A 16,984-nucleotide genomic window follows, 5' to 3' on the forward strand; every position below is an offset into this window, starting at 1 on the left:
CATTTTTAGGGAAGTTTAGGGCGGCTCTCAGGGCATTATTTTGCAATGTTTGAATTTTGGAGGTGATGTATTTATTGCTGCCTATGCAAAGGGCATTGCAATAATCTAGTTTCGATAGGATTAGTGCTCTTGCAAAGATGACACAGTTATTGGGTGAAAGGAAGGGCTTAGCTGCTCTAATTAGCTTACATGTATATGAGGTAGCTGAGGCCATGGAATTCACTTGTTTGTCAAATGTAAGCGTGGAATCTATGTAAAAACCGAGGGTTTTAACTACTTTGGCTACAGTGATTGTGTTGTTATCAATTATGAAGCAGTCATATTTGGTGCCCAATTTTTTGATATTGGAGGCAGTGCCTAGAATGAGGAGTTTGGTTTTATCATCATTCAGGCATAGACCGTGAGCGGCCATCCATGCCTGGATGATGAGGTGGACTCTGTTCACAAAGGCCAAATCCTTGTCATAATCTCCCGTCAACGGGATGAGGATCAGTGTATTGTCTGCATAGTTGGTGTAGGTGATACCAAGACCGTCTAGATCATCGAAAAGAGGCTTTGTGAAAATATTATAGAGAGTGGGCGATATGCAGGATCCTTGGGGTATGCCGCAAGTAATGGGTGCGGGGTCAGCAGCTGCTAGGGGAGAGAATACTCGCAGTGTCCTGTTGTCTAGGAATGACTGGATCCATGCAACTGCTTCCTGAGAGAAGCAAGCTGCCGAGACCAGGTGATTGCACATTATTGTATGGTCTACCCGGTCGAAGGCGGCAGAAAGGTCAAGGAGTATTTGGAGTGAGGTCGTGCCGTTATCTCTAAGTGTGTCTATTTGTGCCTTGAGGTCTAGGAGTGCAGTCTCAGTACCGTGTTGTGGTCTGAAGCCGGACTGTCGAACTCCTAGGAGGTTGTTTAGTTCCAGGTGGTGTTGAATTTGTTGGTAGGCAACTTTATCTAGAATTTTCAATAGGAATGGCACAGTGGTTATAGGGCGATATTTGGGCTAGAGGGTTCCAAAGTTTGCTTTTTGAGGAGGGGCAGGACCCAGGAATGTTTCAGGCTGCTGGGTATGGTGCCTGATGTGAAAGAGGCGTTTATAAGTTTAGTAATGAAAGGTGAGAGAACACGTGCAGCGTCTTTTATGATTTGGGCTGGGCATGGGTCGCCCTGGCAATTGGAAGGTTTGAGGGTGAGGATGACTTTCTCAACTTCTTTGGTGGATACCTTGCGAAAGTAGAAGGAGTTGTTGTCTAGCTGTTTCGGAGTTGGTAATGGGTTTATAGCAGGGTCTAGGTTAACAGCGTATGGGGCAGTTATGGACACTTTTATGTTATTGATCTTCCCCTGAAGCATGGTTATGTTGTTGGCGAGGGCATTTTGGATACCTGTGCACCAGTTCTTGTCCTTAAGGCAAGAATCGGGGACTTGGGTGGGGGATTCTACTTCCTTCAGGATGGCAAACAGTTCTTTTGTGTTGGATTTAGCTTGAGTGATACGAGTGTTGTAGGAGGTTTGTTTCACTAAGATGATTTCTTTTTTGTAGAAGGTGGCTAAATTCTTTAGGTTGTTTTTGTTAGTGTCTGATGGGTCAGATCTCCAGGTTTTTTCGCTGAGGCGTTTCTTTTGTCTGATTTCTTTGAGGTGGGGTGTGAACCAAGTATTTAGGTGTTGGCGGGGTTTACTCTTCCTGATTTTTAGTGGTGCAATAGTGTCCAGAGAGGCGAGCATCACTTCGTTGTATATTTCTACCATAGAGGCTGGGTCGGTCTGATCTGAGATAGAATTTAAGGTGGGGAGAATAAGGGGGATGAGATTTTCTGGGGTGATATTTTTCTTATTTCTAGTAGGTGCAGTGGGGGCTAGGGTATTGTTATTAGTAGAATTGGTAGCTTCTAAGGTGAAAGATACCATGTAGTGGTCAGACCATAGCTGGGGCATTATAGATGTGATGTTGATTGGGCAGTTATGTTCAGCAATCCAATCGCGGGTCCTTCCTTTAATGTGTGTTGGAGCTGTAATCTTTTGGGAGAATCCTAATTCCTCAAGAGTGTTATTGATTTGTAGGGCATTGGGGTCATGTGGGTCATTAAATCCGAGGTTGAAGTTACCTAGGATGAGGCTTTGAGTAGAGTTCTTTAGGTTGTCAGATAATAGATTTGCAAGGTCTTCCTCAAAGGAGCCTATAGGGCCTGGTGGGCGATATATATCAGGTGGATGATAACGGTTTGATTATTGGCAATAGTGAGTTTAGCTGTGAGGGATTCGCAGGAATTAGTTTTATGGGGTGAGGAGAGTCTAAGGGTTAAGTTGTTTTTGACAATTATAGCTAGGCTGCCACCTCTAGATGTGGTGCGATCCGTACGAATAAGGGTATAGTTGTCGGGGGTGGCTAACATAACAGCTGGTCCTGCTGCGGGATGGAGCCAAGACTCTGTGATGGCCAAGAAGTCTAGGTTCTCATTTTGGATAGTATCGCTATTTCAGTGGCGTGGGCTACCATGGATCGAGCATTTAATAAGACGCCTTTTATTCCGGGTGTGGTGGGAGGGTTGGAGGGCGTTGGGGCTTTGTATTGGCATTTAGGGGATGGGACATCTCTAAAAATTCGGCTGTTGAGTTGTAGTCGGTGTTGGCCGGTGTTGACTGTGTGGGATGGGATATTAGCGGTACACAAGGTGTGCTTGTGGTAGTTAGTGGCTGGTTGGAAGTTCGCTAAAGGATCATAAATTCTTGGGAGTCTGGCGCGGAGTCTTAGGTTCCGCTGTTGGAGGTTAATAGGTTTAAAGTTCATGTTGGCTAGCTCCAGGGCTACATTACCATGAAGTGGCTGGTTATGTGGTTGAGCTAGGTTCATGCTATGAGAGGTAATCGAATGGAGGATAGTTTTGAGTAGAACTTTGTATAGTAGTGGCAGATACATAATGATAGCTGGTGTAGGTCGGGCGACCTAAACGCACATTGCTAAGGTAGGCACACTAGATGCAGGTTAGCATCTGCGATGAGATACGTGTACGAGCACGGTTGTACCTAAATTCAGAGCTCCAGGTCGGGCTAAGGTGCAGATACAGGCAGAGTTCACCTAGGTTCGGACTTCAAAGAATAGTGTTAAAATGCATATGCTAACGGGGTTCACCTGGATGCAGGATTCAGAGAGTAGGGCTGAAGTGCATGTACAAGGCAGTATTCACCTAGGTTCAAGAATCAAACAATAGGGCTAAAATGCATGTGCAAGGCAGTATTCACCTAGGTTAAAAAATCAAAACATAGGGCTAAAATGCATGTGCAAGGCAGTATTCACCTAGATTCGAGAATCAGACAATAGGGCTAAAATGCATGTGCAAGGCAGTATTCACCTGGATTCAAAAAACAAACAATATGGCTAAAATGCATGTGCAAGGCAGTAATCACCTGGATTAGAAAATCAAACAATATGGCTAAAAGAGGTTTGCCTAAGTTTGAAGTTCACGTTAAACTTGTAGCTGGATGTGGCCTGCGCGATCGTTGGTCGAGGGTCAGACGGGTTCGTAGGAGCGCCGTGCAAGCATGATCACATGGGTGCAGAGTGAAAGGTCTATAGGGATTCGTATGAGTTCACGGCTGTGTTATGATTGTGGGCGAAAGCAAGGGTCCCTGGTTCCAAGGATCACAAGGGCGAGTGCGAAGTAAGTACAGGCATCGATTATTTGATGCTGTCGGTGGAAATCAGAGCTCATTAGTCGAGCATTCGTAGCCAGGTATGTTAGGGGTCCCTATGGAGGGTGGCTAACGCACAATAATAGGCGGGCAGAGGGTGGAGAGAGTGTAGATCGCTTACCGAATGAGGAGGCAAGTGTTTTCACAGTAGATCTCTTCACAATGGCATGGGGGCGGAGATGCAGGGGTTCTGGCCTTGGCCTCTGGCCATTCTCGGACAGGCTCAGGACAGGAGCCTTTTGCGGGGCCTTCTGCGCTGGTCAGCTGCGCCTGTCGGTTGCCTGTGATTGGGAGAAAAGGCACCGAAGGGCAGGCGGGCCAATCAGCTGTAGATGCCAGACTCTTCAAGAAGTCGCATCTAGATGAGATTCGGCGGCGGACATCTTAAAGGATATATTTTTAAATATTGCCTCGTGGATAATGCAACATATTTCCACAGTGCTGATGGATTCTGGGGTCATAGCACAGTGGATGCAACGTTCAAATGTAGAATGCTGCTGATAGCATATTACGAAATTAGTAGCGGTCGATCCGTCACTTGGGATGAAAGCAAAGCCCACTGGCTTACCTCAGCACGATAATGCTGTGCCATCAAAAGGATTGCGTCGTTCCTGCGAACGCTTGGGCATAGAGCTCCTGCTCCATGCAAAGACGGCTGGAATGGGATGAGACAGGCTCAGGACAGGAGCCTTTTGTAGGGCCTTCTGCACTGGTCGGCTGCGCCTGTCGGTTGCCTGTGATTGGGAGAAAAGGCAGCGAAGGGCAGGCGGGCCAATCAGCTGTAGATGCTGGACTCTTCAGGAAGTCGCATCTAGGTGAGATTCGGCGGCGGCCATCTTAAAGGATATATTTTTAAATATTGCCTCGTGGATAATGCAATATATTTCCACAGTGCTGATGGATTCTGGGGTCATAGCACGGTGGATGCAACGTTCAAATGTAGAATGCTGCTGATAGCATATTATGAAATTAGTAGCGGTCGATCCGTCACTTGGGATGAAAGCAAAGCCCACAGGCTTACCTCAGCAGGATAATGCTGTGTCATCAAATGGATCGTGTCGCTCCTGCGAACACTTGGGCATAGAGCTCCTGCTCCATGCAAAGACGGCTGGAATCGGATGAGACAGGCTCAGGACAGGAGCCTTTTGCAGGGCCTTCTGCGCTGGTCGGCTGCGCCTGTCGGTTGCCTGTGATTGGTTTTCGGCGAAACATGCCAGCAGCATCAGTGGTTCACTAATAAGATAATTTCTAAAAGGGTACGAGTTGTGCAAACAGGCTGTGGAGAAATTTAAAGTGATAACAGCAGATTGGGGGATACCGTTAGCACATGAGAAAACAGCGGGATGCGTCCACGTAATTCCTTGTCTTGGCATAGAAATAGATTCTGTAGAAGGGGTATGTATGCGCTTCCCCAGAGAGAAAACGGAGGATTTACTCACAACCATTGATGCACTTTTGGAAAGGGAGAAAGGAACAGTTAAGGAATTACAATCATTGGCGGGTAAGCTTAACTTTGCAGCAAGGATAATACCACAGTGGCACACATTTTCAAGAGGAATAGAGGTAAAAACAAACGGTATGTCAAAGAAGCATTATCACATAAGATTGGGAAGGAATATCAAAAGATATTTGCAATGGGAAAGAATTTCTTGAAGAATTTGAATGGGATAGTTATATGGTGTACGCCATTAAACCACAGCAATAAGAGAATTCTATTTACAGACGCTGCAGACAGGGTATGGTGCAATTTGAGAAAATAAATGGTGTGCCAGATGCTTGCCCGCAGAGTGGCATGGGAAGGGATGGACCAGGAACATAATAGCAAGCTGTTAAGAGATAAAGAATTGACAGTGTGGTCAGACAACATGGCAGTGGTGCAGGTAATGACCAGGAGGTCCACATCATGCCAACTGGTAGTAGAGGCACTAAGGGCAATCACAAAAAATAGCTTGAAGTACCACATTGAGATAAAGGTCAAGCATATCACGCGCAAGTTGGATGGCATTGTTGGTGCTCTATTTCGTTCACAGTGGGGGACATTCAGGCATTGCAAACCAGGCGCAGAACAAGAGATGACAGCAGTGCGAGAGGTGATATGGTCATTTTTGGAGGAAATCGAGAATGAATGGAATTTAGCCCACTTGTCGGCGAGGGCGTGGGGAGAATGAACCATACACAGGAGAAACGCACACCAGTAATGGCTGCCATATTTGGTGGTTTGGATGGTGCAACCATTGAAACATCCATGGTGGGGTTAGTGGGGTTGGCAAAGAACGCTCTGGTCACAAGAACTGCCAAGCAATAAAGTGCCTCTCAAAGGGTAAAAAAGAAGTGAACACAGAAAATACCTGAGATACAAATAAAAAGGATGTCAATGTGTTTCTGAAATGGTCATTTCTAAAGGAAGAAAACAAAACCATGGTCAATATGGCGTCTCGCTGCTGCAGCCTACTTTGTTAAGTTAGAAGGAGGTAAAGACCCGACACTCAGCGCACTCGTGAAATATGTTTTGAAAGGTTGGAAGGGGCCAAGAGTGATACAAGGTGCCCACTGAATTTTAGGAAATTATTAATATTGCTGGACTCATTGCATAAATTGTACAACAGTACATATGAAGTAGCATTGTTTAGGGCACCTTAAGCATTGGCATATCATATTTTGGGGCTTTCAGAGTAAGTGAACTGGTAAAACAAAGCAAGAAAGTGGTGCCAGGATAGCGAGAGCAACTGATAGAGCAGAGGCAGAGAGGTAATGAATCAAATCGTAATTTTTATTTTATTTTAGATTTGAATATAAAACACATCGTAGATCAGCTTTAATTAATTCATTTTATACAAAACATCCTAAAAATCAGGCATTCATGCATTCATTCCGCTAGTACAAATCCTAAAACATTTAATTATTTTAAGAATCTAGGAAAGTTCCAATTAATTTCCCTTAAATTGCTAAAAAATGTTCACTCCAGACAAAATATCGACTATTGGTGCCTATATGTGTGAATCTTCGTTATCAAACAGGCTTCCCAGTTGGTAAATAGTTTAGACTTTGTAGATTGTAAATGTCTTCTTCAGGATGGGATGAACGTATAACACAATACTAAGAGCCGAATATGGTTCAGAGTCCAATTTAAACTTCAGGTGAGTCTCCAGAACACTGGGGTAAAGCACTAAGTTCAATTTCACAGCCCTGTTGAAATCCGCCTAATGTGCTAAGTTCCAAGGTAAAGGTTTAACAGCCCCTTCCACTAGGTGCCTTTTTCGCATCGGCTTACATCCGTCGCGGAACTACGACCAGCCGCCTCCGTGTCTGGTCTTCTTGTTTATACGTCACCCCCCTCGTGTGAGCACAACAATACCGCATACGTAAGGGATAGTAACGTGTTCAATATGCGGTCGCGGTCTCCAATAAAGTGCACGGCACCTAACAAGGATCGAGGACGATTTCCGAAAATCCGAGTTAAGTGAACTGGTAGCCAGAAGCACAACAGCTGAAGATGGCATAGCTATGGCAGATGTCAGGGTAGGAAAAGCAAGCATAACCATAATGCTAAGAAAGTTCAAAACAGGACAACAAGGGAAGAGCAGGTGGATTAACTTGTATTTCGTTGATGACACCAACCATTGTGCCATTTGCATAACAAGAGCATATCTTGGTGTCTGCCGACTGCTGGGCATAAAGATGACAGGGCACTTAGCCGATTCCAGTTTCAGGTAGTGTTGAAAAGAGCAATAGCTGGGGTTCTTTATCACTCTTCAGAATTTGGCACCCACTCTTTCTGTATAGGGGCTGCAACATCAACATGGACGGGAGGTTTGGATAGCCAGAAATTGAAACAAATTGGGGGCTGAAAATCCAAGACCTATAAAAAAAAAAACATAAGGTGGGAGCTGATACAACAGAGCATGGGTGTTGCCAGGTTTGGCAAGGATCCGGGGCTACGCTAATGTGGGAACTGTCAGGACTGGGGGCTAGCTAGCATTTTGGTTGTAGCTCCTGAAATTCTATCTGGGGCTACAACCAAAAGACCAGGGGCTATAGCCCCCTTAGCCCACCACTAGCAACGCCTCTGCAACAGAGCATGTTTTTATTGACAGGTAATGGCCTTTTCAGGTCTGCTTGGATCGCGGGGAACTCTTGGGACGCGGACAGGAAGGTGGCTTGAGGACACGCGGCAAGGCTTACATTTTCAGAAGACTATCACTGCCTGCTACGGGAGGACATCCGCGGTAGGCTAGTAGACCTGGTGGGCTGCAGGGACCCCCCCCCCCAAGAGTATTTAGTAATACACCTAGGGGGAAATGATTTAGCAAAACCTAGGTAGGAAGCAACTGGTAATTGACATCTGTACATCATTGAATGGCATTGCACACGCTTGGGGGAGGGGGACAGAACTTGTGTCAGAAATACTCCTGAAAAGGCACTGAGAGGGAACCATCACGAATAAAGCAGAGGACATATCAAGAATGAAGACGAATAAGGCAATCTCCATTTATCGGCAAAGGGGATAATAGACTTATTTGCAAACAACATTTTCAAGGCGTTATCTGAAAGAGGATGTATTTAGAAATACTTTGGGGGGAACCCAGAGCGGCCGTAGACCCACTCAAGTGTGACGGCACGGGTCGGCGTGGAGGATGCCCTCCTCAGCTTGGAAGGATTGCAGCGCTGCCAGCCAGAAAACATATGTCAGGATTATGAAGAACAGGTGGTACTGGGACTTGTTAGCAACGCTCACCCCCAGTGCGGAGAAAGCATCACTTGAACTTTTGAAGGAGCCCTGAATAAATATGGAGGAGGGTGGCAAGAACGGGCATCCTTCCTCCTGACCCTGAAGTGCCTAAAAGCACACATCCTGAGTTGTCATTCTTTATTTTGTTCTAAATAATAAAGCCTACGGCCAAATCATGTTTCCACTCTAACCCGCCTCGGTGTGATGTATTTTGTTTGTGGTCACACTGGTGTATGCCTCTACGCCTCCTAAGGATCCTGGCAGAGGCGTTAGATTGCGTGAGCTGCGTCTGTTTTCTATCAGCAGTCATTACAGTCTACTCTGCGGGCTAATCTGTTAAAATGAGAGAGGTCTGGCGAGGAATGCTAAGCAGCAGCCCAGCAGCCGCTCTGCATGGAGCTGACGACGTAAAACCTCCACAAAATGGAGGAGGCAGCAGGGTAACCCCTGCGGGGTCATGCCGCCGGGAGCGGGGATCCTCACCCGGAAGGGTAAAGGGCAAGGGGGCGGAACGGCGCCAAGAAACTCAAGAGCCCGGAAAGCCCGCGAAGGGTAAACAAAAGGAATGGGGCGGGGCCTGCAGGATAAAAGCAGGCGGGATCGGGGACCAGGCATCTCGCTCCTGCACTGGGACCCGGTCGCCGCCACCTAACAAGGAAGAGGAATTTCGTTTCCACCCACCCACCCACGAAATACGAGTAGGACGCACCCGGGTGTCGCTGTCGCAGGGCACCCAGGTCAGAGGATGACAAGTTGGCGGTGTTTGGGCAACCAAGCACAAATGATAGACTCCGGATGAGCCAGAAGGAAACAGAATGGGTCTTCGCTCTTCTGGACCAGCGCCTCTTGGGGGCCTAAACGGCGGGGGCGCCTGGTAGGAACAAATAAGGCTCAGCTTCCCCCCCAAAACAAACGGCGCTCTCCCCACCCACGGACCCCTGCACGGGCAGGATAGGACAGGTACAATGGGTCGGGGGAGTTGGGGGCCTACTATACCAAGTATAGGGGGAAGCAAAGGAAATCCGGCAAGCAAGCGCCACATGTACAGAATGAGGTCACTATGGTGGACAAATACTTCTGTTGTCATGGAAATAAAACTGCGGCCAATTTTGCCAATTGAAATCTTGTGTCATGCCAATTCATGGGGGGTTTAAAGCATTGTCTGCATGAGCAAAAGAATTGGGGGTAAAGGCAAATGGACGGCTGCAGGGGTTAGTGTGAATGCAGGAACCGACCGCTGCCTGCACCTAATCCCTTCGCGAGCTGCTGGGCTGGAGGAGGAGGAGGAGAACACGGAGCATCAGGTCATACCAAGGACTGCTTGCATCAGAGGCCCGGTGTTGACCCACGGGTCGCGTGAAATGACGCAGGACTGATGGGCAATGCTAGAAGGAATGAGTCCTAGTGCTTGTTATGGGGCCGGGTAAGGCCTGACCCCCATGCGCAGGCTCTCAGGAAGTAACACGCAAGAGCCAGTGAGTTCAGTTGATAATTGGTGGCCGTGTGCCCCTTTTATTGGGCTCATCTCATGGTGTAGCAGGTGTCACCAACACGTGACACTGCTCGAGTCCTGGGTGGGGCTCCAAATCACAAAATCCCATGCCAAGAGTATAACATTAAAGAATGACTTGATACAACATGAGATACAGCTCCAGCCCCATACATTACGCATTGCTCCGTTAGTCACATGTAACTATAAATACATTCCAGTCGTGCAGTTGATCATGGGGTGGCAAACACATCAATAGGGAAACTTAATCAAACAGGAAGGAGGGCACTCCAACCAACGGAAGACACCATGGTCAGTTACTGGAACTATTTTAAACCCTGTCACTAACAAGCGCCACGATGCCCCCGGGCTGCCGTGCGCTCTACAAATCTGAATGAATGAATGAATAAATAAATAAATAAATAAATAGCCATTTTTAAGCACAAGGCTCTGTCTAAATGCCACTAAAACCTTTGGTGCACGGGTCTAATTACGCCCGTGAAGGACTAAGTCGGGAATATAAGAGCGTCTGCATTGACGGAGGCTGTATTCCCATGACCAGTTAGGTCAAAACTCTTGGTACCTTCACGTAGGCCTCGATTAATGTGAACGCTCATGTTAACTATATAGTTAAAGACTCCAATTACTACTTAAGAGTCCTTAGACAGATGTGCCTTCTGGTCACCAAGCTAAACCGAGAAAAGTTGGTTTGAGCTATCATTCTACCGCGGCTCGATTACTGCAACTCATTGCTCGGCGGAGCAAGCAAGAAATGTATGAACAAGCTTCGAAAGCTTCAAAATGATACTGTACGCATAGTGTACAACATTGCGCATAGAGACCCGGTATCTCTGGCCCGCAGGGAACTTCATTGGCTCCCTTTAGTAGCAGAGTACAGTTTAAGATACTCACGCTTGGCCATACGTTTTTGTTTGGGGCTGCACCGTGCTACCTGAAGGAGAAACTTGAATTCTATAAGCCAGTCAGAAGCATGAGGTCCTCCAGTGCAAACAGCCTAATTGTCCGCCGGTTCAAGAGAACTCAGGGGAATGGGCGGTCTTTTCCTACTCTGATTGCGCAGTCCTGGAATGAGCTTCCAGAGCATCTGCGGAAGGAAAATAATCATCTCACCTTGAGGAAACGTTTGAAAAATAGATTATTTGCCTACGCAGACCTTTTGTATCGTTCTTTTGTCTTCTTTTCTCTGTGCTTGTTTTTCGTTCAGTGTACCGCTTGGATGCCTAAGGGCTTTGGAGACCTAGAAATATATAGAAAAAAAAGAAAAAGAAGGCATGCCGACAATCTGCGGAATCACAGCTACACACACACATAATTACTGGGACCATTTTAAGCACATCAATGAAATGCCAGTTCATAGCAGCAAATGTATATCTTTACTGGGTTGTCTCTAGGCACTTGTGGAGATGCAGACAACCAGTTTAACATTGCACACGCCATTGTCTGTGGGGAGCATAGGCCATGACCGGCCCTGACACACGCTCCGGGTCACCGTGTCCACAAGGATAGGCACAGTCATGGGTTTTGGATACCACTCACTTGGTCAATTACATTTTGTTAGTTCAGGCCGTGAAGAGGCTCCTCTCCATCCACGTGCAGGCAAAGCCACATCCGGCATCACCGGGGTTCACATCTGCTGCACGGATGTCAGTTGGTCCAGGCAGTGAGGTCTTTCACTGGAGACCACACCCTTTTATTAGTCCAGGATAGTTGAGAGCACATTTCACAAGCCTGCAAAGCTGCAACTGGGGTCACCAGGGGACACACCGTCTGTAACTCCTTGACGGCGGGGCAGGCAGTGGCAGACCTTCTCACTGCTCAATTTCTCTGGCAGGCAAAGCTGCTCCCAGGGGCTCCAGGGTCCACTTTTGCTGCAGTGCTTTTTTCTTGGTGGTACGGCTGGCAACAGTACAAGGTCCTCTCTTGCCCTCACTTCTCATTGCAGGGGCCCATGTGACATCAGGGCGGCGGAAGCCGCTGAGGCCACACTGCCATCTCACCCAGGCAGGAGTTAATCTAACTAAGGCGGCCGGGCCGCACCGCCTCGGCTGTCAGTTAACCTCAATTGTGGGTGGTCTGGGCCATGCCAGAGTCTCTCCCCCATGAAGGAGGTTTTCATTCTTCGTTGCGGCATCGCACTGTTATCCTCAGCACAGCGGCTCTGCCACCCTTCCTCTCCCCCAGGCAGGTGTCTCACCCTCCATGCGGTGGCGGTCCATGCTGTGCCTTTCTTCCCCTGGCAGGCGTTCTATATACACCCATGGGGTAGTGGTCTACGCTGCACCGCTCCTTTCCCCCAGGTGGCAGCATTGCCCATGCCAATGCAACAGTGGTCCTTGCCGTGCCTTCTCCACCAGGCAGGAGTGTGAAATGCATTGATGGGGCGGTGCTCCACACCGCACTGCTCCTCTCCCCCAGACAGGAGTTCTGTTTCTGGCCACATGCACGGCGTGCAGCAACACACGCATGCACAGGGAACTCCAGGGCGTGCACCCCTGTGAAGTAGCACCTCGTTGGGGGGACTGACGGTTGTCGGGAGAGACCTGACCAACAAATGAGCACTGTGCGGCAGGTGGTCATGGTGGTGTGCTCCAGCACAGCTGGCCAGTACGCTGGGTCATCAAACCATCCAATCCTCGTTGCCAGTGTTATGGGGCAGGGTAAGGCTGGACCCCCAACTGCATGCTCTCAGGAAGTAACATGCAGGAGCCAGTGAGTTCAGTTGATAAAGATAATTGGCCCACGGGCAGCCTTGCACCCCTTTTTTTGGGCTCATCACATGGTGTATCAGGTGTCATCAACTCCTGACACTGCACGAGCCGTGGGAAGAGCTCTAAATTACACCAGTGCCGAGCATCTGCCATAGGCAGTCCACCTGGGACAGCATTGAGTGTGTTAGCTAGTAAGCTATTTTGGGAGATTGGGGTCAAGGGTGTGTTACAATTTGCATCGGCTTTCGTGCACCCCGCAGAACAGGCCCAGAGCTTTAGCGAGTTTGGGAAAGTGAAGCGGTGTGATGTCTACGATTAGGCAAACCATCCACCCCGGTGGTGGCACTTAAACTGCTGTGTGCTGTGCATCCTCGTCCATAAAAATGAGAAAAGGGGTGCTTTTTTGATGTGTAAAACACAGAGGTCTGCTTCCTTGAAATCGTAACAAAAGGTTTTTTTTGTGCATAATACATGTTGCCACTAATGAGGGCTTTGACGTAACAAAACCAATCTATGGTGGTAGAAGCTGGGCTTCACAGTACCCCCAGGTCATTTCCCAAGTCTGTTTCTTTGATATCTTAGCTTTTATTATTGGGCTGGGGCAGCAGACACGTGTGAATTGGAGAGTGCTAATGAAGTCACAGCCCACTGGGAAGGGGCAATAAGCTTGCCAAAGCACCTCATTCTGCCTATTCTCCACGGTAAACGGCTGTACCACATACGCCTGAAACAGTGTAATGCATGCACACTTGCACATTGTATGCAGAAGGTGCTTGTGGAAAACAATTCTGTGATGTGAAGACAAGTAGGGGAATACACAGAGATTTGTGGTTGACTTGTGCAGGTAAGGCATTTTTAAGCATCAGTGTGCTGTAAATGCAGACTGATTTAGAGAATAAGGGGTGTTTCAAATTAATGTTGAAAGCTAGGAAAGGGGGACGTTTAAAAATAATGGGGATGAGTATGGGTACAACTTTACTTTGCCACCACTGGGCCTTCCACTCGTTTTCTGGTTGGGAAGCTGGACGGGAAAGGCTTTACACATCATACAAGCTGTTTCCTCTGCATTAAAATGTGAGGGCAGTCGATGAACGATGTGCAGAGAGAGGTCCAAGCATGGGTGGACTGGGAACCAAAAAAGCCCAGGAAAAAAATGTCAAAGTGGGCCTGTATTAAACATGTTCAGCAAGCCCAACCCTTTTCCTATGGGAAAATTTGGAAATACCACACAAAAGTGGCCCAGGCTGCAGAGGCCTACTGGGAAATCTCCAGAGATCCCTATAGACCAGTCCACCCCTGGGTCCGAGCCAAAGAACCGTAAGTTTCCCGGGCCGGGTCAGAATGACTACCTGAATCGCACTGGCTGCAGCACAAGATGTGAACACGCGACAGGGCCTTCGTGACTAAGACATCTGATTATACAGTTTTGTCGGTAGTACCCCCGTTAAGTATAGGACTTGTAGCACGTTTGCCGCCTCCTTGTCTTCCGGGCTGTCTAAATACATGCAATGAGGGTGTGAGCGGTGCTCTGTGGGCTATGATTTGCCTACCGAGCGCACTCGTCACTGGTTCTACAAGTGCATTCTGAATGAACTGCGGGCTCAGCAGGAGCAGCCCTGGCACGGGCTCGATTCAAGGTGACATGGGCATAATTTGAGAGGGCGCCGCCCCAACATTCGTGGCACACCAATTTGTCCCCCTCATTTGGCAGGGGCCCCTTTCCTTCAGATGTCATGTCCCACTCAACATTTTCAGCAAAGTTACGCAAAGTTACACCACTCCAAGGTCATACCGTCCCTTGCTATGCAATGTAAGACCCTTGACGGCACCCTTTGAGTTCCCTCTTCTCCTCATCCAGGTTGAGAAAGTCCATTCGTGCCTTGCTGTCTGAAAAGTCTTCTGGTATGCTATGTTATGATAGGTTATTTATAACAAGCTTAATACCCAGAGGTTTCTAAGTGCGGACCCCGGGACCGGACCTGTCTTGCTCCGTGTCGTCTTGCTTGCAAGACGAGCACGTTGCCCCTCAGCTATTCTCCCGAGATATGAGCTGCCCCGGACCACAACTCTTGCAAGAACGTTAAGCCCTCCAAACGCTGCCAGTGTGTGGCCCATCCCTCCCCATGAATCACTGTTCCTACACAGTTCTGCTATTACGCCATTGCACGTTCTTTGAAACGTCAGGCGACCTGCATTTTGGGGCAATGATTATCTCTCCCACTATTCAATTCTATAATTGACACAAAATGCACAGCTGCTTTTAAAACACAACCCCCCACAGCCCTGCGCATGCATCTAAAATCGTGGCCTGCTTTGCCACCTGGAATTCCCACCGCCCCCACTGTCTGATCTTCCAGCACTGGGGTCCACAGTCAGGTGCTGCCCTTTCACATCACATCAACGAAACCACCACGTTCCTACACACCAGGAAGCCAGCAGAGCACGGTCATAAACCTAACTGCTCGTGTGCCGCACACTGGTATAATGGAGTGGCCAGACGCAGCTGCGTGCAAATACACACCACTCCACTCCTAACCCTGCCACCTCTTCTTCCGCTGCCATGCGGTGCCAAACAGCTCTGCAATGCACCCCAATCAGGCCCTACAGCACACGAACCACCGGCTGCACAGCACTCCCACACAGCACAGGGGACTCCTAACAGCAATCCCCTTCCGAGGAGCGTGTGCCAGCGAGGGATACGCCTGCAGATCTCGCAAGGCACGCACAAAAAACGCAGAAGCGCAGGACTTCAATAAAGTCCTGTGCAAATTCGGAAGAATGTATTCGCACTTAGCCCTCAAAGGGTTAAAATGGATAACTACGGCCAGCTGATTCATATAAGAAATACCACCACGTGCCGGTGAAAGGATAAGAGCCACTTTGCGCGGCATTTCTGCAGGTGCGGCATTCAGTAAACTGAATGCGCCGTCCTCAATAGGCGGAGCAGGCGTGTCTAGGGTATTGAGCCGAAGGTATAAACACCCCCCGGGCGAACACTGCCACCTGTCCACGAGGCCGTGTTTGTGAGCGCACTGGAGCCGAGTGGGCGCCCGGAGGCCCCTCCCGGCCCCACTTGACTGCTGTGCACAAGAGGCGGCGCCTGTGTCGCTCCCAACATGTGCCCTGCAGCCACTGACGAAGGTAAGAACATCACCGGGCTGCGCGGCTCCAGGAAGCCATCTGATGCGGCTATTTATAGCCTTATCAAACAGACACAACTGCTGTTCAGTCTACAGAGCCTGACATCAACTGAACAAACAAGTCCACAGGGGCGTCGCGGTCCTTCCCGAGCGAGGCGTGCGCGTGTCACTGCCTGCGCGCTTCCGCAACGGCCGCGTGCAAGGAGGGCCTCCCTCTCCGCCGAGCTCGTAACCGCAGCCACGCGAACAGCTACCGTGCGGCGGGAACCGTGACATCCCGCAGAGAGAATCACACGGGCGGATGGCCCTTCCGCGTGGGGGCGCTACTGAGTCCATCGTTTAATCCGGGTGCCTCAAAACTGAGCATGCTTGCGTTCGAACCTCGCCATTCCTAGTCATGTTAGTGTGTATTTTATTTGCACATATAGTGGACACTTATTTCAATACACAGGAGAAAGTAAGCCTAACCACACGTTGTAAGGAAATAGCACAACAAAAACACATAACCGATTGTATTTAAAAGGTCATGGAGGCCTACAGTGAGAATTTTTAGCAACCTATCCTGGCAAAAAAAGAAAAAGAAAAAAAAAAGCAATTGTGCAACTTTTGTCCACCGTGAGCTCCCCTGCGAAACCAAATCGGTTTTATTGACTCCTGAATTCATTTTTATAATAATGGTATTTCTATTTTTTTTTTTGTGCTACGCTACGTATTGTAAAAGGTTGATGTATTATTAATCGAACAGAAAAAAAGTGACCTGCGGTATCCTAAGAGCATACGTTGGGGGTACTTGATGCCTTTTAATATGTGGTTACATCAGCACCCCGTTACATGCTCTTGCTAGCTCTGTTGCTAACGATCTTTCAGTTGCAACACTTCTAGGAAGTTTAATAAAGATGCAGTTAATAACCAGAGCTATAGTTTGGAGTAACTTTGGAAATGTTTTGACTGAATGAAGCAATATCCAGTTCTCCTTGTGGCTGGAAAAACGCCCTGTCTGGAGGTCAGTGTTGCTGAAAATGAATGTGTTTCGACAGGTTTTTAATGTAAACACATCTGGGTTTTGAAAAGGTTTGTGAACAATCTTCCAGCCTATCTGCAGCCCAAATGGCAAAGTGTCTGGGATTCCGCTATGGGGCAAATACATTATTGTTTTAACGGTTTAAATGCAATCCAACATACGTTTTGAAATGTTTGTACAGGATCTCCA

At 48.2% G+C, this 16,984-nt stretch overlaps 1 protein-coding gene and 1 long non-coding RNA gene across 3 annotated transcripts in view; one reads left to right on the forward strand and one right to left on the reverse strand.

Annotated features, from left to right (window-relative positions):
- Nucleotides 1–16,984, reverse strand: part of STX1A (syntaxin 1A) — a 907,227-nt gene that overhangs the window by 803,569 nt on the left and 86,674 nt on the right. The gene's annotated exons all lie outside the window — the stretch shown is intronic.
- LOC138488070 (uncharacterized) overlaps nt 15,592–16,984 on the forward strand; it is a 121,121-nt gene continuing 119,728 nt past the window's right edge. The window contains exon 1 of the long non-coding RNA XR_011274588.1: nt 15,592–15,775. This is a non-coding gene — a long non-coding RNA (uncharacterized lncRNA). The remainder of the gene's footprint in view (nt 15,776–16,984) is intronic.

This window comes from Ambystoma mexicanum, chromosome 9, assembly GCF_040938575.1.
Source record: "Ambystoma mexicanum isolate Mex_15411 chromosome 9, UKY_AmexF1_1, whole genome shotgun sequence".
NCBI lineage: Eukaryota > Metazoa > Chordata > Amphibia > Caudata > Ambystomatidae > Ambystoma > Ambystoma mexicanum.